This window comes from Rattus norvegicus, chromosome 17 (genome assembly GCF_036323735.1).
Source record: "Rattus norvegicus strain BN/NHsdMcwi chromosome 17, GRCr8, whole genome shotgun sequence".
Classification (NCBI taxonomy): domain Eukaryota; kingdom Metazoa; phylum Chordata; class Mammalia; order Rodentia; family Muridae; genus Rattus; species Rattus norvegicus.
Window position 1 is genome coordinate 20460876 of NC_086035.1, and position 23125 is coordinate 20484000.

The 23125-nt window shown below is 43.6% G+C and overlaps 2 long non-coding RNA genes across 4 annotated transcripts in view; one reads left to right on the top strand and one right to left on the bottom strand.

The window, feature by feature from the left end:
• The first annotated feature begins 367 nt into the window (after positions 1-367).
• Positions 368-23125, top strand: part of LOC108348536 (uncharacterized) — a 125499-nt gene continuing 102741 nt past the window's right edge. For all 3 annotated transcript variants that reach the window (XR_005495410.2, XR_005495409.2, XR_010059124.1), the window contains exon 1: positions 368-2011. This is a non-coding gene — a long non-coding RNA (uncharacterized LOC108348536). The remainder of the gene's footprint in view (positions 2012-23125) is intronic.
• On the bottom strand, positions 7977-12589 carry LOC134482830 (uncharacterized). Its single transcript, XR_010059427.1, has 2 exons — positions 9813-12589; positions 7977-9451 (listed from the first exon to the last, which is right to left on the bottom strand). It is a non-coding gene; the product is annotated as an uncharacterized LOC134482830 (long non-coding RNA).

Here is a 23125-nt window from a genome sequence, read left to right on the forward strand (position 1 = left end):
GCTGAGCCTTCGTCTTGGGAGCTCTGCCTCTGTTAGCAACGCAGGTTCTGTATGTGTGTGTGTGTGGGGGGGGGTGTACATTTGGATACCCAATTTTTACATTTGTTTCATCTACTGTGAAGTGTCAATTAACAAATAGATATTGAGTCATGTTGGAGATGCCAGGACTGGTCCTGGGATGCATAGACAGTTTTTTTGCCTTTATAGGGCCTGTAGGGGAATGAATATATATATATATATATATATATATATATATATATATATATATATACATACATACATACACACACACACACACACACACACACACACACACACACAGCATCTGTCACAATGAAGCAATGAGTAAATTAGAGGGAGGCACGGATCTGTACAGGGCAAAAATACAGCAGTAACCTTGGCAGAATAATTACATATAACATTCTTCAAACTGAAACCCCAGAAATATACGTTCAATATACAGCCCATTTAGACACAATGAATTCTCTACTGAGAAAAAAAAAATTCACATCTCTGCTTCTTGTCTAAACAAGAACTTAATGATAGGCACCAATGTGTAACAATGAACCTTATATTATTGAAATCTTTGAAACCAGCTGATTTTGGGGGGGAGGCATATCAAAATGACTGAGATTTATACAATAATATCACCCACCTCCCTGCACATCTTCTTGTGCAATACCAGCCCCATCCCTGAGACAGGATGGGGAGGGTCAAAGTAAATGGGTGTAGCCAAATTATTAGGCACTGTTCACCAGGGCTACCTTCATCTCTGGCAAAGTAGATATTGTTGCCATCAATGACCACTTCTTTGAGCTCAGTTATATGGTCTATGTGTTCCATTATAATTCCACCCACTGCGAGTTCCATGGGACAATGCCAAAAAACTTGTCATCAATGGGATGTTGTAGATTCTTCTGGTATCTTTACTACCATGGAGCAGGCCAGGGCTCAGTTGAAGGGTGGAGTTGAAAGGATCACTGTGTTTGCTCTTCTGCTGATATCGTCACATTTGTGATAGTTATGGACTATGAGAAAAAACCTGCACCAACTGTTTAGCTCCCTGGCCAAGGTCATTCATAACAATTTCAGCATTGTCAAGGTACTTATGACCACACTACATGCCATCAGTGCCATGCAGAAGATGGTGGATGTCTCTCTGGGGCTGTCAGAATACCATTCCTATATCTACTGGTGCTGCCAAGGCTGTGGGCAAGGTTCTTCCAGAACTGAAGTTTACTGTCATGACCTTCGGTGTTCTCACTCCAATATGTATGTCATGAGTCTGACTTGCTGCCTGGAGAAAGCTACATATAGTAGCATCAAGAAGGTGGTAAAATAGGCATCGGATGGACCCCTAACAGGCATTCTGGGCTCTAGTGAGGACCAGGTTGTCTCTTGGGACCTTAACCTAACCCAGTCTTCTACTTTGATACTGAGGCTGGCACTGCCTTTAATGACCATTTTGTCAAGCTCATTTTCTAGTATGACAATGAATATGGGCATGGCAATAGGAAGGATGGTGGGGCTCATGTTCCACATGGCCTCTGTGAAGTAAGAAACCTGGGGACTATCTATCCCAGCAAGAATGTGAAAAAATGGAGTCTTAGGCTGTTTGGGCAGAGAGAGGCAGATCCCTGGAGTCCTCTAGCTATCTAGCCTAATCGAATTAGCAAGCTATAGCTCCCAGTGTGAGAACTTTTCTTGAAAGTTAGGCTAGAGAGCTCCTGAGAAATGATCCCCAAGGTTGACTTCTAATCTCAACTCCAGTACCAGAGCAGGAAATCAAGGCAGGGGTACTCACTGTAATATTGATGTTCTTCAGTGACACTCAGAAATATCAGTTTCAACCAATATTGTTCTTCATGAAACATTGCTAACTCTTAAATTATTAACTCTCAGTTTTTTTTTTTTCTTTTTTCGGAGCTGGGGACCGAACCCAGAACTCTCAGTTTTGGAAGGGGATTTGGAAGTTGTATTGCGGATGAAGCTCAGAGCTTATGTATACAGGGTAAGTGCTCTACCACTGTGTTCAACACTTGAGTACATATCATTTTAATATTTTAAGTGATGGAATAGGAATTGTGAATACGTACTGTGACTCTACATTGAAATATGATAGCTGTAAGTAATTATGTGGTTGTTTAGGTTACTAGCTAAACTAGCAGCCTTTCTATGACACATTAATTTTTACTTGAAAGGAAAAAAATCTTACTTCCTAAGGTTTCTGGTACAAGAGAGCCTGTATTACTAAACAGAAATGTATTTTCTCTGGTTCTCTAGAAATTTCTCTGGAAGCCAAAAGTCTAAAGTCAAGGGCTGACAGAGCTGTGTTCTCTTGTTGAGGATCTAGGGGTGGGGAGGGGTGGGGGAATATGTCCCTTGTTTCTTCTAGCTTCTCATCGTGATGAACAGTCTGTGACTTGTGGTCACAACACTCTGGGCCTTTGCCCCTTTTTTCACATGGCTTTCTTATCTTTGTATTTCTGTGTCTTCTCTTTTTTGGACCCCCCCCCCCCTTTGAAGGACGTATCATTAGATGTAGAAACACCTGGTCTGTCCAAAATAAGCCCATCACTTACACTCCTTAAGATAATTAGTTTTTCCTCCTTTCTTTAAACAGAAACATTCACATGTTCTTGGTGAATATGTCTTTAGGGTAGTGATGTGGTAGTGGTATGCTTTTCCTACTTAATGACTGACCGATAAACTATGGTTATTCAGATGTGGATCTTTGCCAAACAGTTTCTTGGAAATGAACAAAGAGGGCTTTTCAAGGAAAACAACTGACATTTTGGTTACCCATTGAACAATTTTAGCTTTCAAATAAAAAGAATTCTGGGAAAACTTGTGATCACCACCATAAGCTTGACAGTTTCTCAATGCCTGAAGACTCTCCTGATAGGGTTGTGGGTGAGACGGATGAATGGGATTATATGTGTGTATATATATATATATTCTATAATCAGTGAGTCAACATTTAGAAATTCTGCATAACTCACTGGATCAATATTTTCTAAATGGTTTAGTGTTCGATGCTATAAAGTCATAAGTAGATAAAAGTCCATTCAAAGTGCAAGATAAATCAATAGATTTTTAATGTAATTAACTATGTAATGTTTACTGATAAAAATTCAGATTTTACATTGTAACTTAGGTTTTATGAAATTATAACTTTTGGAGTACTGGGCAGATGACCCACTTGCTGCTCTTCGAGAGTCTGGGGTTCAGTTCCCTGTACCCACATGGCAGTTCACAACTGTGCATACTTCAGTTTCAGGGATCCAATGACCCCTCCTGGGATCTATAGGCTTTGCACAAATGTGGTATTCAGATTCATGTAGGGCAAACATCCGTAGACTTAAAATTAAATCTTTTAAAAATGGAACTACCACTTTTAGTGGTATAAGAATCTTTTAGTACAAAAAGAGAGTATCTATAATTATATTAAAAAAGAAAAATACACTAAAATTCTCCTTTTTTAAATCTACTACAATATTTGTGTGGCTAAACTTCCTTTCTCTCTTCAACCAAAAAGGACAAAGACAAAATCAAAACAAACCCATAGTATGACATCACAAAAGACTGAATGTAGAAACAGGTCTGAGAATTTAGCTACTTCTGTTAAACCAAATAGTAGAGATTTGCACGCATTGAAAATGTTGCCAGCATTACTATTTTTCATTTGGGGAGGTAGTTATTTTTCATAAAAATGTATTTTAATGATAACAAAAATATGCCTTATTTTCAATTAACAAGTAAATTTGAAAAATTCCAGTAGTTTAACTTATAAAGTTTAATTACTGATAATTTATTATTAAACATATTGGTAAAATTGATAACCCATTGGCCAACACCCATTTGTTCTTAATAATTCCAAATCTGCAAGCTAATGAGTTTAAGAATTGTTGTTCTAGAAATAAGATCGAGTAATGGGAGGTTGAGGCTTTGTGACCTGATAGACTCTGGATAGGGGAGTGTTTTTCAAACACATAAGTGACAAACACAGGAGTAGACGGCAGAGAAGGTTGTATTCTATAGAACTTCAATTAGGTCAGTGTTACAGTCAGCTTTAATTGTCAACCTTAGAAAGCCTAGGGTCACTGAGAAGGAACTGAGATTAATGTGCTTGTCTGTGTGTAATTTATGTAGGAGGATCTAGCCCACTGTGGGCAGCACCATTCCCTGAGCAGGTGGTCACGGAATGTCTAAGAAAACTAGCTAAGCATGAACTTGTGTGAGCCAACAAGCAGTATTTCTCCACGGTTCTTGCTTTGAGTTCCTGCCCTGACTTCCTTCCATGATGATAGACTGTGAACTGGAGTGTAAACCGAATAAACCCTTTCTTTCTGTAGGTTACTATGGTCAGAGTGTTTAGTTGTAGCAACAGAAAGGATACTAGAATAGCTCACATGGCAGGACCAGGGGATGCCTGTTGTAAATAATGGGAACTCAGGGATCTACAGGGAGGGAGAACTAGACTGAATCTGACACACAGGATTCCTGCTGAGGGGGTAGAAAAGCACAAACAGCTGTACAGGGAATGCTGGTGAGATGCTTCGTGTGCAGGAGTTGAGGTCACAGGTGGTCTGAGGCTGAACCTCAGGTCAGGCCCAAGTCAATGGAGCTTCTGTGATGTAATGATTTAAGACACGGGGTATGATAAAGGGGAGAGAGGAGATCAACGTAAAGTCATCCCAGTCATCTGGCATCTGGAGTTGATTTTCCAACCTTCTGACTGGAGGAAAAAACATCCCAACGCTTTCTCTTTCCAATCTATTATTCCTCAGAATAATCAGCAGATTTCATTTTTGGTCACAAAGTAGGATTTACACTAGAATTCAGAGTAAATGGTCATGTGGAATGGAAGACCCAGGTGTGTTCAGTAACGGAGGAATGAGTGTCCGATGACCCATGTAGATGGGGGGACGGTGACATGGCTCACTGGTTCAAAGGCACTTGTCCTCAAGCCTAACAACCTACGTTTGATCCCTGGAACTTACATGGTGGAAAGAGCATTCACTTCAATAATGTGCACTCTATCTTCTGCCCTTGTGCTGTAGTATACATGTAACACCCTCCTCCCCATAAGTAAACACATAAATAAGTAAATGTGTGCCTATAAAAAGAATTCAGATGGACTGAAGGAAAGTGGGGGTGCACAGGTTCGGACTAGGAGGGGCATTGTTATCATGCAAAGGGGGCGTGACTAGATTCGCAAGGTATTTGTTCTTTCATGTTCTTTCATTTTTCCATCAAAGCCTTCCTGCTGACCCAGTTCTCCGCCCTGTGAGATCCTCGGCCACCCTTGAAATCCTCTGTTCACTCCTGTGTCCCTACTTTCTCCTGGTTCTATTTTGGTTTTGTTTGTTTGTTATGTTTCGTTTTCTTGAGGTTGAATTTCACATAGCCCAGGCTGGCCTCAGATTCCCTGTGTAGGGGCAGGATGGCCTCGAATCCCTGATCCTCCTGCCTTTATTCCTTAAGTGCTGTAACCACAGGCATGCACCACCAAGCCCTGTTCTCCCTTGGAATTTTTTGGACAATATTTATCTTCTTTTTAAATTCTGTTCATTTTCTTTCCCAGTTATTCTTCTTAAGTGACCTTGACCACTTAATGGTTTTAATTAAATAGAAAAAAAAAAATTCCCCGGGATGGGATTGTCTCCATTGCGGTATTCCTTGTACTTGTTAGGAGTTTTTCAATGAGAGAATGAGTTGCTATTTATAGACAAATTCCCTGTGTTAATAATGTTAATAAAACTTGGCTATCTAGGTCCAGTTTGACACGGTATATGTACATGTATAAACTTGATTCAAGAAAAAGTAGACTTGTAAGTTCTGTTGAGTGAAGCACTGGTGAACTCCTAGTTAAAAGTGTACACGTGTACGTGCCACGCCACCCGCACTTGCTTACTTGGTTGTGTATACGAGCTAAAAAGATCTCGCATGGCTCCGTGAAAGAAATGAGGATGTTTGTTCTAGAATTATTCATGCTAAGAGGTTGGAATCGATTTAGACATCCTTCATTGGGAAACGTCAAATGAAATGAGGCAGCCACACAAACCGAATCCTAAGAAGGAGTTGCAGTAAATACCTCAACGTTGAAAACACTGCTGTAAAATGAGGCAAAATACTGCATATCTCTCTTGTGTAGAGAGGCTTCTGTGAAGCAAAGCCATGCTAAGAACTATAGAGAAACTCTCTACATTTCGATTTGGTTACCCAGGTGAGTGCATTCATGTAAATTCAGAGAGCTTTGCAATTGAAGGGTTATTTTACCTTCCTAGGTGCATGCTCTAAACTTAATTGGAAAATATATATATACAAAACTGATATACTGTATATGTAATAACAATCGCCTAAATGAAAGGATATACATCCAAACATTAGATATACACTTGGGTAGAATACATGACTTCTCTTGAAAACCGAGAATGGGACTTTACACTTATTGAAGATAACATGCCCAGAGCTGAGACACGTGATGTCTCTTCTCTTCATTTCATTTCTTTGACTACAAGTTTGATGAACTATGAAATTCTCTGCACTTGTGACATCAAAGGACACATGTCATGATTTCTAAAATATTATTCTTTTCCTAAACTCTATATGTCCTTTCTCCCTTTAAGCACCTGTAGGTGGATGCTCTTATTTTTGTATTTTGGATGTTATCAAAAAGACAAATGCTGTCTTCCTTCAGAGACTGTCTTTGCCTGCTGTTGAAGTCCTGTTGATTACATAGGTTGGAGCATCTCCACACATCCTTCCAACTGGTACAGCTTCTTAGACAGGCAGCATTAGCATCTCCCAGAAGTCTGTTAGAAACACAACTTCTCAGATTTCATCCCAGACTTTCCTAGCTTTCTTTTCAACAAGATTCCAGGTGATCCTGTTACTCCTAAAGACTTGAGAGATGCTGTTCTGTTGTTTGTTTTCTTTTGTTAACCAGAACTAGTTTGTTTTCCAGAGATAAGTAGGGACCTTTTCTGGAGAGTCTAAGTGGGGTTAAAGACATGCTCTGTTCAGCCTTTGTGAGCAGAGTCTGTTAGATTGAGAACAAGACAGCCAGATGTCTAGTATCTTCTTGAGCAATGAATGACCTTGAAGCGGCCACTCCTCACAATGCATTTCAGCAGCACTCTGTATTAACAAAGCACTTTTCCATCAATTTATTAGTGACTCTCTCCCAGACTCTCTGCATCATCTTCCCAAGCAATAAATCGTGGGGGATTTTTCTTTGTAAAGCATAAGTGGTTGATAAATTGTAAACAAATGGGTTGAAAATATAACCAGGCCAAGAAGTGTTTCAATTTGCTTCTATCCATCCTCCATGCATTACTTAGAGGGAGAAACAGGGTGCACACAGACTTGGTCTTGTATTTAGAACATCATTCTAAGCAGAGACAAGGAGGGAACAACTTTGCGTTCCATTATGTAGACCATTAGATTGATAACTTTAGGAGGGTTTGGCAAGGTGGTCTGTCAGTCTGGTGACTTTAGCTGAAGGCCAACATCAACAAAATCCAGCAAAGACCTTCCAGTTCCTGTGTTGAAGGCTGTGTTGAGCTACCGAGTGCTATGGGATTATGCATATTTAGTTCTGAGGCAGAGTTAAAGGGCTGACTTGGCAGGAATTGCTTAGAAAATAAATAAAACAATATGAACTCTGGCCTTATTCCTATATAAACCAATCCTTAAAACAGTCTCCTCTTTGCCCAACAAAGAGAACAGAGGCTATAAAGTTTCTTATCAAGGGGCTAAAAGTGTGCCCAGGTGTTTAAGGTGCTTACCTCCAAGCCTGATGACCCGAGTTCAATCCATGGGATCCACATGGTAGAAGAAAAAAAGAATCGACTCATGAAAGTTGTCTTCTGACTGACACATATGCACTGTGGTGTGTATGTGCAGGTGACACACACATTTACACACATACAGACAAGAATTCGTACAAATAAATATTTTTCGTACAATACTTTTCTTTATAATGCATTTATTCTTATTTTGTGTGAGGTGGTGTAAAATACCCCAGAACTAGACAGTTACAGGTAGTTGTGAGCTGCATGGGGTGCTGGGAATTGAACCTAGGTTCCCTGGAAGAGCAGCTGGTGCTCTTAACCACCGAGCCACCTCTCCAGCTTCGTGTGTTTTGTTTGAAGTTTAAAGTCTCTCACTGGGCAGTTTCTACTCCTCAGAGATCTCTTTGAGCCTTCTTCTCCGTAGTTCTGGATCAAATCAGTACCTTGACTTCTGGATAGGTTCTCTTGAATTCAAACGCCTCCCTTTTTCAGAGTCAGGTTTCAGTTCCACATTGATTCCTATCTACAACCTGAGGCCAGTGAAGAACCCAGGGTGATCTCTCCACTCCCAGACACAGAGCAGTGGAGCGGCCGCCATGCTGTGCATCCAGGGCAGTTGGCTTCCACTCTACCAGCTTGTAGGCCTTGGCCAAGCCTCATAGCTTCCCCTAAGGAAAGAGGCATGCAGTAGATGCAGTATGCAGATCTGTGGTTTCACAGTCAGGCTGTCAATTTCTGGGATGGTAACTTCCTCAAAATCAATGAGTGTTTGAATCCCAGAATAAGAAAATTTCCACCAATACGAGAAAAATAAAAAATGAAGCCACAGCTGTTGACCTAACAGGAAAGCTAAACACTGGCCATTAACGTAAAAAGGATCCTGAGACAGGCACAGAAGCGAGCTCCGATACCTAAAACTAGATATTGTGTGTGTGCAGATAACAAAAAAAAAACCCCAAAACCTGAAGATCAGACAGCCAGTCTTGTGGTGAGCAGCATCCAAGGACCTGCTGACCCTGATAGAATTTCCCGACTGCCTTGCCAGTGCCCACAGGGCAAAGCAATCATTTTAAGAAAACCTATTTGAGGCTCACACTGTCATTATCCTTTTAACAATGCTGCTCTAACAATCCAGTGATGGCAGCGTTAAAAATAAGAAATGCTCGTTTGGCTGATACAATTAGGGCATTTTTGGAGGCAGATGGCATTAGTTCAGCATGTAGAGGCTTTTTTTTTTTTTCCTCACCACATCTAGAAAAGGACATATTTGCAAGTGCAGAATGGTATAGTAGTAGCCAAGCCCCACGAAGGCGTGCACAGCCAAGCAATTGCAGTGGTTTACCAGAAAAAACAAAACAAGACAGAAAAACGCAAAGTACCAATGCAAGGCAGAGCTTCTTCAGGTTTCAGACAGACGTATTAGGACAGCGAGGTTAGAGAGAAGATTTCTGTGTTCTCTAAGTAACAAGGGAAGTTCCTTTTGGGAACTTAACAAAAAAGGGTTCTCTGTATTTTGAGCCAGTTGTCCCCAAACTGAGTTCCTTCTCCTTCTCGGCACAGGACAACTGATTTCACCTGACGTCATGTGATTCAAAGGGACGCGAGGCTTAGCTAGCAGAAGTCATTTGGAAGGTGAGCTGCAGAGGAATGAGCTGGGGGTAGAAAAGGTTAGAGATTTGCTTTGTGTCTTTGAATCACCTGATATCCAAAACGAAGCCATAGAGTCCACTCCTCCTGGGTTCCTGAGGCCAAACTCTCTTCCGGCTTTTGCTATCCCCTACTGTTGACAGGCTTGAAGGATGAGAAGAAAGCCTAGCCCCACACAAAGCCCCATTTTATATTAGCATGGGCAAAAATGAGAAGAGTTTAAGAGGGCGTCTTATTTGCACGGGCACCTCATCAGCGGCTATATAACAAAATGTCTCCCCTGCCCCCGCCAATCATTAACTGTGTACAGATCATAGGGAGTAGTGGGACCCCATGCGTCGCACTGCCCTAAAGTCATATACTTACGAATCAGTTCTAATCTGGGAGTGAAAGTGGGGCTCCATTCTGTCTGTTTTATCCAGATAAAGATGAGCACATTGCGGTGAGGCATGGAAGAAATCCCTAGGCAGGGCTGTGCCTTTGAGAGCATAGTTAGGCTACCTTCCACACGACTGTGTTAGAAAGTAAGGACTGTCTCCTCCAGGTGGTGTTTTTCTACTTCTCTGTTAGATCTTGAGACACATAGTTGCTCTTGGCTATCGATGTTTCAATCGAGAGATGAGGACATAACAGCCAATGATGCCTGCCTGATATTCAGGCCTTCATGTTCCAGAAGACTCTGGGTTCCGTACATAGTTTACTTAGTTACAAAAGTTCATGTGTGATCTGAGAGTGTCTTCATCATTGTTCTATGGCTGCGAAGCATCCCCGTGACCAAGACAACTCTTAAAAAGGAAAACATTGAATTAGGGGCTTGTTTACAGTGTCTGAGGTAGTTGATTGTCATCACAGTAGGGAGCATGATGGCACACCTGGCACAGCAGCAGTGGCTGTGATCCACAGGCCACAGGAAGAGAGAGAACTGGCTTGGCATGGGCTTTTGAAACCTCAAAGCCAACCCCCAGTGACACACTTCCGCCAATAAGACCATGCCCACTCCAACAAGGCCACACCTATTAATCCTTTTCAAAAAGTGCCACTCCCTGATGATTAAGCATTCAAATTGTTGAGCCTATGTAGGCCATTCTTATTCAAACCTCCATAGTGAGTTAAAGTTCTAGACGGAAGGCTACCTTAACCAGTGTTCTATTGCTGTGAAGAGACACCTTGACCATGGCAACTCCTGTAAAGGAAAACCTTGAACTGTGGATGGCTTAAAGTTTCAGAGGTTTATTATTCGGAGTCTATTATCGTCATGGCAGGAAGAAGGGTGGTGTGCAGGCATATATGGTGCTGGAGAAGTAGATTGAGAGTTCTATATCTGAATCCACAGGCATCAGGAAGAGAGAGAGAGGCACTGGACCTGGCTTGAGCGCGTCAAACCCCAAAATCTACCCTCAATGACACACTACCTCCAACAAGGCTGTACCTTCTCCAACAAGACGATAACGTCTAACCCTAATATATGAGCCAGTGGGGGGTATTCCCCTTCAAACCAGCACAAAGCTGTGTCAATTTAATAATTATAGACATTTATTTATATTATGGCGAAGATATTCCAATCTTAAGGCACATCCTCCTCTAGATAAGTATTACAGAACTTCTTCCTTTCTCTCTCGGTCAAAGTTCTAAAGCAGTTGGTTTAACACAGTATCTGGTTTTCTGTCACTCCACCTCCCACCCACTGGTAGCTTCCATTTCTCCATCTCTGAGGAGTATTTTCTTCCAGGGTCAGCATCGACCTCTGAGGTGTCAAATCCCATTGACCCTTCTGAGTCGTCTCACCTTTACTGACTCCTGAACATTCCGCACTGTTGGCCAGTTCTTTGCTCTCTGTAGTCTCTCTTACCCTGCTTCCCGGACCTCATCCTTTCCTGGTTCTTTTACCAACTGCAGCTTCTTCATTTCTTTATGGCTGTATCTTCCCTATTTTCCCTTTAAGCCTCATGTAGCATCACGTTGGTTTTATTCCAGGCCATAGCTCCTTGCTCTGTGGAACAAAGCCATAGGCACTACCTGAGTTCTCCACACAGCTTTTTGACAAGTGCCCCTAACCAGGAATTCTCTGTTCTGATTACTAGATCATATATCTGGATGTTTTATAGATACTACAAAAATTATACTCAAAATTCACCAATATTTTTTACTATCTTTGAAGAGGTCTGATTCTATTTTGTTTCAGACAGGGTCTCTTTATGCAGCCCTGGGCTATCCTAGAACTTGCTAGGTAGCCCAGGCTGACCTTGAACTCATAGAGATCCATCTGCCTCTGTTTCCTGAGTACTGGGATTAAAGGCACAGATCCCTATGCTTGGCTGTATTTTATCATCTTAATTTTGATTCCAAAATACATATACAGTCCCACTTAATCTTTTGTTCATGATAGAAATTGGGACAATGGATGTCCATTATATTTTCCTTCTGTCCCCTATGTCTGATCAATCAAATGCAGTTCTACTGTCTACTGCTCTCATCCTGCCCAGCCCCGCCCTGATGTAGGCTGTCATCCTCTCTCTCTCTGGATCTTCATAATGTCCGTCTGTCTGTCTCTAGACTCTAAGCCTCTTTCATCCATACCATCCTCACTGATATCTGTGCGTTCTTTGTCACTCCTAAGTTTGACTATGTCATTCCCTGCTCAACATTCTTTGTGATGTAGAATTTAATTTGAGGATATATGCATACGTTAGGGGTTGTTATGGTTTGAGCATTAATCAGCTCCCCTTGGCTTATGTGTTTGGACACTTGGTTCACAGCTAGTGCTGCTGTGGAAGGTTGTCAGCACAACTCACTGGAGGAAATAGGTCATGAGGTCGTGGTGGGGGGGTGCACAGAGCAGACCTTTAGGTTTATGGTACACCCCTACTTCCTGTCTTGTTTGCTCCCTTCTTCATTGAGGTGTGAGGGAGGTGAAAAAGTTGTCTGCTGCCATTTCTTCTCTGCGACGGTAGACTGTGTCTCCTTAAACTGTGAGCTAAAATAAGCTTTTCCTCAAGTTGCTTTGTCAGGCATCTGGTCAGAGTGAGGAGGATTAAGTCTGCAGCTTACTTTGAAATGGCTCAAAAAAATAAGATGGATGGATAGATGGATGGATGGATGGATGGATGGATGGATGGATGGATGGATAGATGGATGAATGAATGGATAGATGGATGAATGGATGGATGAGTGGATGGATAGATGGATGGGTGGATGGATAGATGGATGGATGGATGGATGGATGGATGGATGGATAGATGGATGGGTGGATGGATAGATGGATGAATGGATGGATGGATGGATGAATGGATGAATGGATAGATGGATGGATGGATGGATGGATGGATGGATGGATGGATGGATGGATTAAACTAGTGAGAGATGGGAATATGTGGCTAAACTACCCTGTTTCCCCTAACACAGGTATAGGACAAAGGCCTCTCTGCTGCTAGCTCTGTGTGCTGGTTGGTTTTATGTCATGTGACATAAGCTAGAGTCATTTGAGAAGAAAGAACCATGCCAGTGGTGCTGGGGCATGGTGGTAGGATTTGCAGAAGGAGTAGAGGTAACCTCAACTGAGAAAATGTCACCCCAACCCCCATTAGATTGACCCATGGTGAGCATGTGGGCATTTTCATGATCGATGACTGATGTGGGAGGGCTCAGCTCACTTTGGGTGGTGCCATTCTCATCTATAAGAAAGCAGGTTGAGCAAATCATGGAGAGTAAGCCAGGAAAAAGCATTCCTCCATGACCTCTACATTGGTTCCTGCCTCTAGGCTCCTGTCTTGAGTTCCCACCCTGACTTCTCTAGGCAATGGACTACAAGTTGTAAGCCCAAATAAACCCTTCCCTTCCCAAGTTACTTTTGGTCATGGTGTTTTATCATAGCAAACAAAACAAAGCGAAAACCTAATAAATATATTTTGCCAGAGTAAATAGCAACAAGCACTTCGGCTTTTGGCTTGAGCTCAAAATAATAACAAAAAAATCTGGAGAATGATCAGGATCTAGAAACTAAACCCATTAATACCTTCAATGATAGATGTTTTTAAAAATGGATGGAATATGCCTTTTGAGGTGCTAATAGTTCATTAACATGCTAGGAAGCCAGTCTCTCCCCTGTGCAGTTTTTTCCATATATGACATTAAAGTAGATAACTTTGAAGCAATTGTCACTTGAGCAGAGAATAAAATAACAAATTATTTTGTCAATCCTAAACTGTTAACACTGCGTTCAGTAGATATTTAAAAGGAATTCATCAGAGCTCCACACTGAAACTGCAACCTGGTTCAAGATGAAACATTTTTACAACTAGTTCTTTTTTGTGATCTCAGTCACTAAACAACTTTGGATGATGTTCAAAGAAACCTTTTATACTGAATGTACCCTATGGGGGCCTTGTAATATGATAGAGTCCCAGAAGCAAGTTCTCTCTCTCCTCCCTCCTCTCTCTCTCTCTCTCTCTCTCTCTCTCTCCCTCCCTCCCTCCCTCCCTCCCTCCCTCCCTCCCTACATCCCCTCTCTTCCCCACCCGTTCTCTCCCCCGACCCCCGACCTCTTTTGCAAAGAAAACAATGCAAGACATTTGCAATATGTAAAAGTAAAGAGGATTTGCCCCACTTTGAACATTGTAGATGTAATCTGGAACTATTTTGCCATAAGAAATCGGAACCAAGCATTTCCTAGTTCCCAGCATAATTTGGTCTTATTTTATTGAATATGGTTCCAATTTCTTGGAGTGAAACAAGTCAAATTTGTTTCTCCTGAATCCAATTCAGAATGATCTTTGCAGAAGAATTTAGCAGAGTTCAGAGAGAATGCTGACTGTACAAGGTTAGGGGTTTTCAAGGCAGGGATTGGGCATGATTTCATTAATATTTGTGAATTGAAGTCTAATTTTTAAAAAAAAATCATAATCCTATTTCTGGAATATTTTTAGCTCTGGGAAAACACATTCAGGTGTCCGAGTTGCATACAAGAAAAGAAACAATAAAAAAAAACCCAACCAAGACAAAATCCTTCTCCCCCATTTTTGATATAAGCATAACATATGCATCATAGAGCAGCTGGGGTGGGGTGGGGGGGGGACAAAGAAACGACTAAGCAAGTCTTCTTACCAAATGTCAGAATTATGTTGTCAACTTTGATACGCGGTGCCACAAAACATGAATCTATTGCATGCATTTCTCTGGCAGCTGCTCTCTGTGGGAAGGGGTAGATTTGGTAAGGGAAACAGTATGCAATCACAGTATTATTGCTTTGGGCGCAAGGAGAACGCCATTCAAAAGGAGGCAGCGGCAGAGCCCGTGGCTGCCTCGGTAGTTCTGTCCTGACTTTATTAATACAGTTGTGTCCATTAGCGCAGTGAATATCTTTCCGTCCCCTGACAAAATCCAGCACTGGACGCATGGGAGGGGATGGAAGTTCGGAGTTTGACAGGAACAAAACAAAACGGTGGATTCGTTATCTTCTGGAAAATCAGCTTTACCTGTTAGTGACCTGGGTTTGTTTACGAGGTGGATCGTTAACAGTGGAAACTACGCCTCCGTTCTACTGAGATTTCTGGGGTTTATCAGCTACCTTTATCATACTTCCTAAAGTAGGGTACCCCGGATCCCAAGATCTATTTGGCGCAACCCATCTCATTGCTACCTCACGTGCCTGCAAACAACCTAGACTAGCCTTGAGCAGAGTTATTTGTGGAGACAGGGCCGGAGCATTGCTATGAGTTTTCTGCTGCCTCAGTTTACCCATCTGTAGAAGGGCATCATGGCAGTTTTCTTCTCTGTGCGGTTAAGGAGGCGTCATGATATGTTCTCTGGTCCTTGGTGACTGGCAGCTCTTGTTTCTATGCAACCTCAGTGAGCCTGCTTCTGTCTCATTGTGGACAGTTTCCCCCAACAATGCCTAGAAGTTCAATATTAGACGCTGCAGACGAGCCTCTTTGGCAGTGCTCCCCGAACCCCCTTTGTGGCTCCTCTTTTCCATTCTTCTTCCAGAATATATTTCGAACCAGAAGACAAGTGTAGTGGCCTCTACAACAGGACTGTGAGATTTTATAGAAACTTTATTTAGGGAGGAGACTGGGATTACTATTTAAACAGTTAAAATACTCCGGGACACCACCTTCTTTTCCTACTTTCCTGGTAGGTTAGCCTTATGTGTCCAATTGGCTGAGCATGTATGTGGTCTATACCTTTCTCCTTGGACTAAATATATAAAAGAAACGATGTAAGGTCGGAAGAGTTTATCCTGGCTTACAGTTTGAAAGGATCCAGCTCATCATGGTGGGGAAAGGTATGTTGGTAGAAGCATGAGGCATCTGGTCATGTTTCTGGGATCAATTACTAGAGAGTGAAAGGAAGTGGGGCCAGACTATAAAATCTCAGGGTCCACATCTAGTGATCTTCCTTCAAACAGTTTCTGTCTCCTGAAGGTTTTACAATCTTCCAAAATGGCACCACCAGGTAGGGAATGAGGCGTTCGAACACAGGAGTTCATGGAGACCTTTTATATCTAAACTTTAATGCATATTACTCTGTTACGTCACCAAATATTCATCTAGGAGTCACTGGGAGGGTGTTTTGCAGATGTTGTTAATATCAACCAAGTCAGCTTCAAATTTGTCCTTGAGTGTGTGAATGGCTTCCACTCAATGTAAGCATGCAGAACAAAAGTACAGTTTCCCAAACAAGGAGGGCTTGTGCTTCAAGTCTTTTTGGGATTTCCAGGCTTCCCATCTGATCTCGGTGGACTACCCAGCCCTGTAATCACATGATCCTTTAAATGACCTGCCTCCTGTCTCATTTTCCAATCATATTTGTACATCTTATTGCTTCAATTTTTTTTTTTCCCAGAAAGCGCTGACTAACTTCCCAACCCCTTGCTCCTCGAGCCATCGCTACCCTTTCTTGGAGATGCTCTCAGGATTCAGAAGGGCAGGCGCTCAAGGCTGGCCTGACCCAGCAGCAACCCAGCCTGGGCCAGTTGTCCACATCAGCATCCTTGAAGAAAATAGAGGGCAGAGCTTCTGTGAACACAGCCCCTTCCCTAAGCTGTTCCTAGTGTCTCTCTAGCATCCCAGTCCTGATATTCTTTTCCCTTCTATGTCAAGAAGGTTTTTCCCTCTCTTTTTTTCCCCCAAAAGAAATTGTGCTGCCGATAAACATTAGTTATGGAAAGGTTTTCTCTCAAGCTCAAGGGAAGGAACAGGATAATTTCCCCTGGTTCGGGAAAGCCAGAGAATAATAGCTCTTCTTGAAATATGAGCTTGATAAAAATAATATTGTCAGTATGAAATAAAAATGAGGACTTGGAGACAGTTTCATTCAAACACACTTGATCATATATAATAAAACCCAGAGAACTGGGTAGAGGGAGGCATTTTAACATGTTGAATCGAATCAAGCCAGCTCTTAGCTTTTGAGATTAGCTCTTTCCGGCAGTGTGTTAGGCCAACTTTCTACCACCATAATGAACACCTACCTGAGCTGATGAACTTACAAGGAGAAAGGGTTTATTAACGCCACAGTTTTGTAGTTTTCGGTCCACGGTTGGCTAGCATGGTTGCTTTTGGGTCTCTGATGAGGCAGGATGGCATGGCTGGAGTTACATGGGAGAATAAAACTGGTTATCTGATGGCTGGGGTTTAAAAAGAGAGATGAGACCACAGCTGGACAATCACTCTCAAGGACACACATCCAATCACCTAAGGCCTTCACCGGTTCTACCACTTCCCGGTAGCTGCTCCCTGGGGGCCATACCCTTAGCACGTTTGGCTGTTGGTCTGGATCCAAGCTCCGGTAAGCAGATGGGTTGCTGGAAGTGTCGCTTTCAGTGTGGATGGGAGATATCAAGAGGTGCAGGGCCTCCTTTTTAAAACTATTCCTCCGAGTTTAGGTTACCTTTGCTCCTCCCACCCCACCAACAATGCCTAAGGGATACTAGTGGGGTGGATCACCAGAACACAGATCAACTATGCGGTTGAACCTGAGAGCCCTGAGGCTTTATAAGTCACACCTCTCGTACAGTCAAATTGTAGTCTCTGTGAGAGTGCCTGCTGTCTAGACCGGAAGAAGTTCAGGGTCCTAAAGGGTTCTCTGTCTATTTAGGAAGTCTTCAGTGAATGACTTTATCCACAAGCTTACCCTGGAGGGCCCTGGCATTGACACTGGAGACCAGCTCTGGTTATTGCTCTATTTCTCTCTCTTTCCACTTACCGTGGAATTTCCAGGTCATGCCCTCACTTGGAATTCATTCATCCCAGCAGTGGGTTTCCCCAAGGCCCTACATTGGCCTCCAGGTACTGCTTCACCTCTGACACACTCCCATATTTCCCCTTTACTACTTATTCATAGGAGACTCTCCATCATCTTTCCAGGGTTCCCTGTCCTGCGGAGCAGAGATGGTCCTGCCCTCCCTGAGTCCGTGTCTACTCACCCACTCTTCAGGGCCCAACATGGATAGGAACATCCTTTTTTTTTTTTTTTTTTTTTTTTAACAAGAAGAACCATCTCTCAGTGACGGCATTTACTCTGCAAGCAAATCACATTTCTCAGAACCGAAAGGGAGGGGCCGTCTGACAGACATCTTTGTCCTCGTAGTCTTAGGACATCTCCAGGTGCATACGTGTTCATAGCTTCCCAGCTCCCTGGTGTACTGGAGGGCTGACTAAGCCAGACTGTCAGCCCTTGTCAGCCCTATCACAATGGTTTCTGGTCTTGCTGCCCTCAGGCCTACCCTTGGATGATTCCATTCACGTGTCTGAAAACACAGCCTCGTGACTCCCTGCCGCTCCTACATAGCTCCTCGTGTTTTAGAGCAAAGACAAGGGCTCTTTCTTACAGGGCCTTCTCCTCCTAATTCTTGTGGTTCCTTCCAGATTTACAGTCAGAATGACAACCCTGGTATGTGTCACGCCTTGGGTTCAGTCATGTGGCCTCGAAGACCTATTATGAGCTGACCTTGTTGAGAAGCAGGGGAAAGAAAAAAGAGCAGAGGGGAGAAATGAGAAAGAGGGGAGAAAGTAAGGGAGGAAGAGGAGGGGGACTCTCCCACCCCTCATTCTGAAGGCTAACAATGTGGAGTGCAAAGATAGTGACAGGGAAGGCTTTTTGGCCACTGGGCCTATTCTTCAGCATGGTACCATCTTCTTTAGGGGAAGAAAGTGTCTCCCAGAACACAGCTTGGAACTATGTCACATTGTGTCTGTGGTTCATTGCCAAGAACCTGATGTCTCCTCCAAATAGCTCATCTGCTGCCTCTCCCTGAAGCAGAGTAGGTGGGTACCTCAGTACTGCAGGCTCTTTCCTTTGGAGAAGAAGGGGAGGGGCTGGCTGATTAGTGTCAACATCCTTCATTTATGACATCAGGTTTCTTCATGGGTGGCTTTGATCAGAGCAGTTAGGTGTCACTATAGGTAAAGTGGCACTGGGGCTAAGGCTATGTCTCGTGGATGACGGTTCTGAGTTGCTGTCTCCTAGCTTCAGCAAACATTGATATTAAAATTGGTGGTATATATTTTTATTTCTATTATTATGATTTAATTTTTATTTTTGAGACTGGCTCTCGTGTATCTCAGAATGGTCTAGAATTCTATATGTAGCTAAGAACGACCTTGCCCTTCCGGTCTTCCTGCCTCCCATCTCCACCCTGCTTATCATTCACTCTGAAAGAGATGGTCTACTGCAGCCCTTTTCCAAGTCAGATTCTAGAACCATCTGTGCTTTTCCAGAGGCATCCATGCCAAGCAATTATTGGCATTGCTACAGTGAGGCCTTCATATTGCTTCTAACTCCAAAGACAGTGATAGTAAAACAGAGCTCTCCTGGGTTGTCTAAGGATGGAGACCATGACTTGAGAAATGCATTGCTACATTTCACCCCTGTGTGCAAGTCACAGTGTGCACTTACACAGACTAAGGTGGCTGCGATATTGCTTCTTGGCCTTTAAAAAGTGTGTGTGTGTGTGCGTGTGTGCGTGTGTGCGTGTGTGCGTGTGTGTGTGTGTGTGTGTGGTTGTAGGTGTGTTATCAGAAGATAATTCTTGGGAGTCAGCTCTCTCCAATACAGTCACTTTGTGGAATCTGGGAACTGAACTCGAGGTTTTCAGGCCTGTGTACAAGTGCCTCTCAGTGGCCCTTCCCTGTCTTTTGGCCGAGATCCAACAATGATGGTGACGGTATCACTAGGCAACATAATCTTATGGGTACACTGTCCTACGCTCAGTCCACTGTAGTCCAAAATAATCACATTTTTGTTATTACTGGGGTATTTATTTCATTGTGATAGCCAGAGCACATAGTTCAATTTTAAGTCTGCTTTGTCTATGCTTAGAGCTTCTGGGGCTCGGGTCCCAGTGCTTCTGGGGGCCCACCTATGACCACAGTGTAGTCATTTGTAAACTGGCCCCAGATGCTCGCACACTAGCGGGACCCCTCTCCTGTTATGGGTTTATGTGCCTTTGTATTCCAGTGATGGGAAAAGCCAGTGAGGGCCTGTTTGGCGGAGGGTTGGCTGGTAAGTGTTAAGACAGCCCACTCTGTGTCTACCCCTTTCACTTATGAACTTGCTACCTAGGGACACTTATAAAATGCAACCAATGCCTCGTTAATTTTAAATGAATCTCCCCATGTAACCACTCATCTCTGACGGCCACAATTAACCTCTACTCCACACTCCCTTCTAGGTTTAGCTGGCCTTGGCCCCCTCTTGACTTGCACCCTGAGTTTTGTAAGCATTTCAGTAAAACTCCAGGAGGGAATTCTCTTTCTACAGCTCTTTGGAGTCCCTCCCCCAACTCTCGATTAGAGCCTGCCACCTCCGGACCCGGCTAATAATGCTTTAAACGTGTTGAGTAATCAGACTTCCCAGGCAGTCACTTTGACCTTGCAATTTCCTCTTCTACCTTCCGCTTTGACTTTCAGCCTTGTGTTTCCCGCAGCACGATGTGTGTGGGTCGTGGGTGATGGACCAGGGCTTCAGCCGCTCTGTGTGTCCGCAGCAGGAAGAGGGAAATTTGAGTTGGTATTTTCATCAGGGCTAACACATCACTGTTTTGTTTGGTGGCGGGGGCCGTGGGATTGCTCTGTCCGGAGCAAGTCCCCAGGTTCAGCTTCCTTTCTGTTTTACATTAGGGAAAGCCTAAAAATGTCACAAATTGCCGGGCATTCCCTGTGTGCCAGAAGAACGGAAGGCGGTGTCCCTTCCTATTTACCTTGCGTTCATGTGCACTTTGTTCATCCAAATTTTGAAGGTCTTCTCTGTGGTGTGTCCATTCTAGACCCTGACTGGAACCAGAAACTTTTTTTAAAATTATTTATTCACTTTACATCCCAATATCAGCTCACCCACCCACCCACTGTTGAGGGACCATTCCACTGCCCCTTGTCCTCACTGTCTACACCATTCGCAACTTAGCCTGCAGGGATGTCTTAGAGAACTTCTTGAAGCAGTCCCGGACCCTATTTGGCAGACATGGGGTGCACCCATTTCCCCATCAGAGCAATTGTGGTGAATTAGGTGTTTAGGAAAAGCAGTCAGCTGAGTGCAGAGAGCCTGGCCTGTGGTCACGGATTGTGAGTAGCCCCCATACCCTGAGAGGCCTCGCAACAGCTGCGTGCAGAGGAATCCATGCTTGTCCGACTCTTCAAATCCTCAAAGGGCGTGGTGTAGACACACACGCCCCTTCCTCTCTGCACGTCCACAGTGCATAATATATTTGGCTTATTTTTCCCAACTGGGTAAGGACTCTTTATGTTTGTTGCCAGCTTTCTTTCTAGCAAGGCCACCTTTCCACTCTACTGCCCTCTCCTACCTTTCTCTTCCTGCCTCCCCGCCTTCCTGCCTTCCTCCTAAACCTATCTCAGGTCCTCCTCACACCTCTGTTCTTTCAGCACCCGACTCCGGGTCTGTTTAGTGTGGGAATGGAAGTGAGACCATCTGGAGTTTAGGTACCAAAGTAATTTGATAAGACGTTTTCCCACAGGAAATGAGTCACCAGGGGTGAGGGTGTAGCCTTGGTCCACTTCCTGTCCTCTCAATGTGACCAAGCTGCCTCACACCTCTGCCCTCATAGCTTCATGCCCATGACGGACTGTACTGAACTGTGAGCCATTCCGCCAGCCCTCCTCCTTTTCCTTCCTTTGTCAGTCAGTTATAGCCCACATGAGTCTAGAACTCAAAATCCTCCAGCCTCACCCCTCCAACTATTGAGGTGTAGGCATGTGGCTTAACTCTGTCTTCTTGACAGAAATGGTGTATGCTTACAGAGCTTAGTCTCTGCAGAGCCAACTGCCCCTTGGCCTTATTGACTCCCGGGGAGTCACATGTCGTGGTTTAGAGGGATTAACCCTGAGTTTGTAGCAGAGAAGATGACTCCCCCGTGTTAAGCACCATGTAATGTAGTGCAAGCTTAATTCCAGGCGCTTTGCTAAGTTAGCACGGGTCACGTCCATAGCCAGTCATTTTAACTATTCCAACTGCTCGAACACTTGAGACTCAGAGCCTAAGTTCCCTACTAAGAGGCGGGTTATTTGAACCCTTGTGCTCTCTGGATACACAATTCATGTCTTCTAAAACAAAAGCCAAAAAAACGGAAACAAACCAAAACAAAACAAAGCAAAAAACCCCAAACAACAACAAAAACCCCCACCAAAACCAAAAACAACCAAACCAACCAAACAAACAAACAGCAAAACCCAGAAAAACCTTCCATGCAGAAAACTGAACCAACTCCTTTCTCCCTTGCTATGAGGCCATTTTTCAGTAGCCAATTTACAATCTCCTGGAGAGCTTTTCCAAAGGTTAGTTCTGTTTGGAATCTACATCTGCCCTCGGTGCAATTGAGAGCCATTGTTTCTACATCAGAGGCACTGGCTTTGGTGGGAAAAAAAACGTAAGGTCTGGGGAATTGGGTCAGTGGGTCCTGGTCATGTTCCCTCCAGGAAACACAGGCTGGGTCAGGTGGGGACACCAGGAGAGAAGGGAGCCTAGAGTCTCTAGGTGATTCCAAGGCTGGGTTTCCTCCATCCTTTGGATGCCTGAGCTGTCTCCTTTCTCAAAGCCCCCTGCTAGGAATTTTTTCTGCTGGTGTCAGGAAAGCAAGCCCTCAATAGCCTGCTTATCTGAGAGTGTTATGTTAGCTTTAAAGTTTGACAGTTCCCTAAAAACAAGAACTTAATACTATTTAAAAGCACTTATCTCTGCCGGGTCAGTTTTGTGAATTAAATGTGTGTTAGGTTTTTTTTTCCTTATCCTTGCAAGAACCATCTTCCTGTAAGCTGTAGTGACCAGGTGATTTCAGAGGCTAAGGAATCACATTAAAAAAGGAAAGTGGGGGTGGAGGGGAAGAGATAGAGGAAAGTGTGTGTGTGTGTGTGTGTGTGTGTGTGTGTGTGAGAGAGAGAGAGAGAGAGACAGAGACAGAGACAGAGACAGAGACAGAGACAGAGAGAGAAAGAAACAGATAAGAGAGGGGAAGAGAAAGGATGGGGAGAGAGAAGAGAGGGAGAGGAGAGAGAGGAAAGAGGGAGAGAGATGGGGAGAGAGAAGGGAAAGGGGGAGAGGAGGAGGAGAGAGAGAGAGGAAGGGGAAAAGAGAAGGAAAGAGAGAGGAGAGGGGATGCTGGGTCTTTGTCACTGTCATGGTGCAAGTTTGTTTCTCTAGTGGGGGATTTTCCAGGGGTCTCAGTGTTGTGG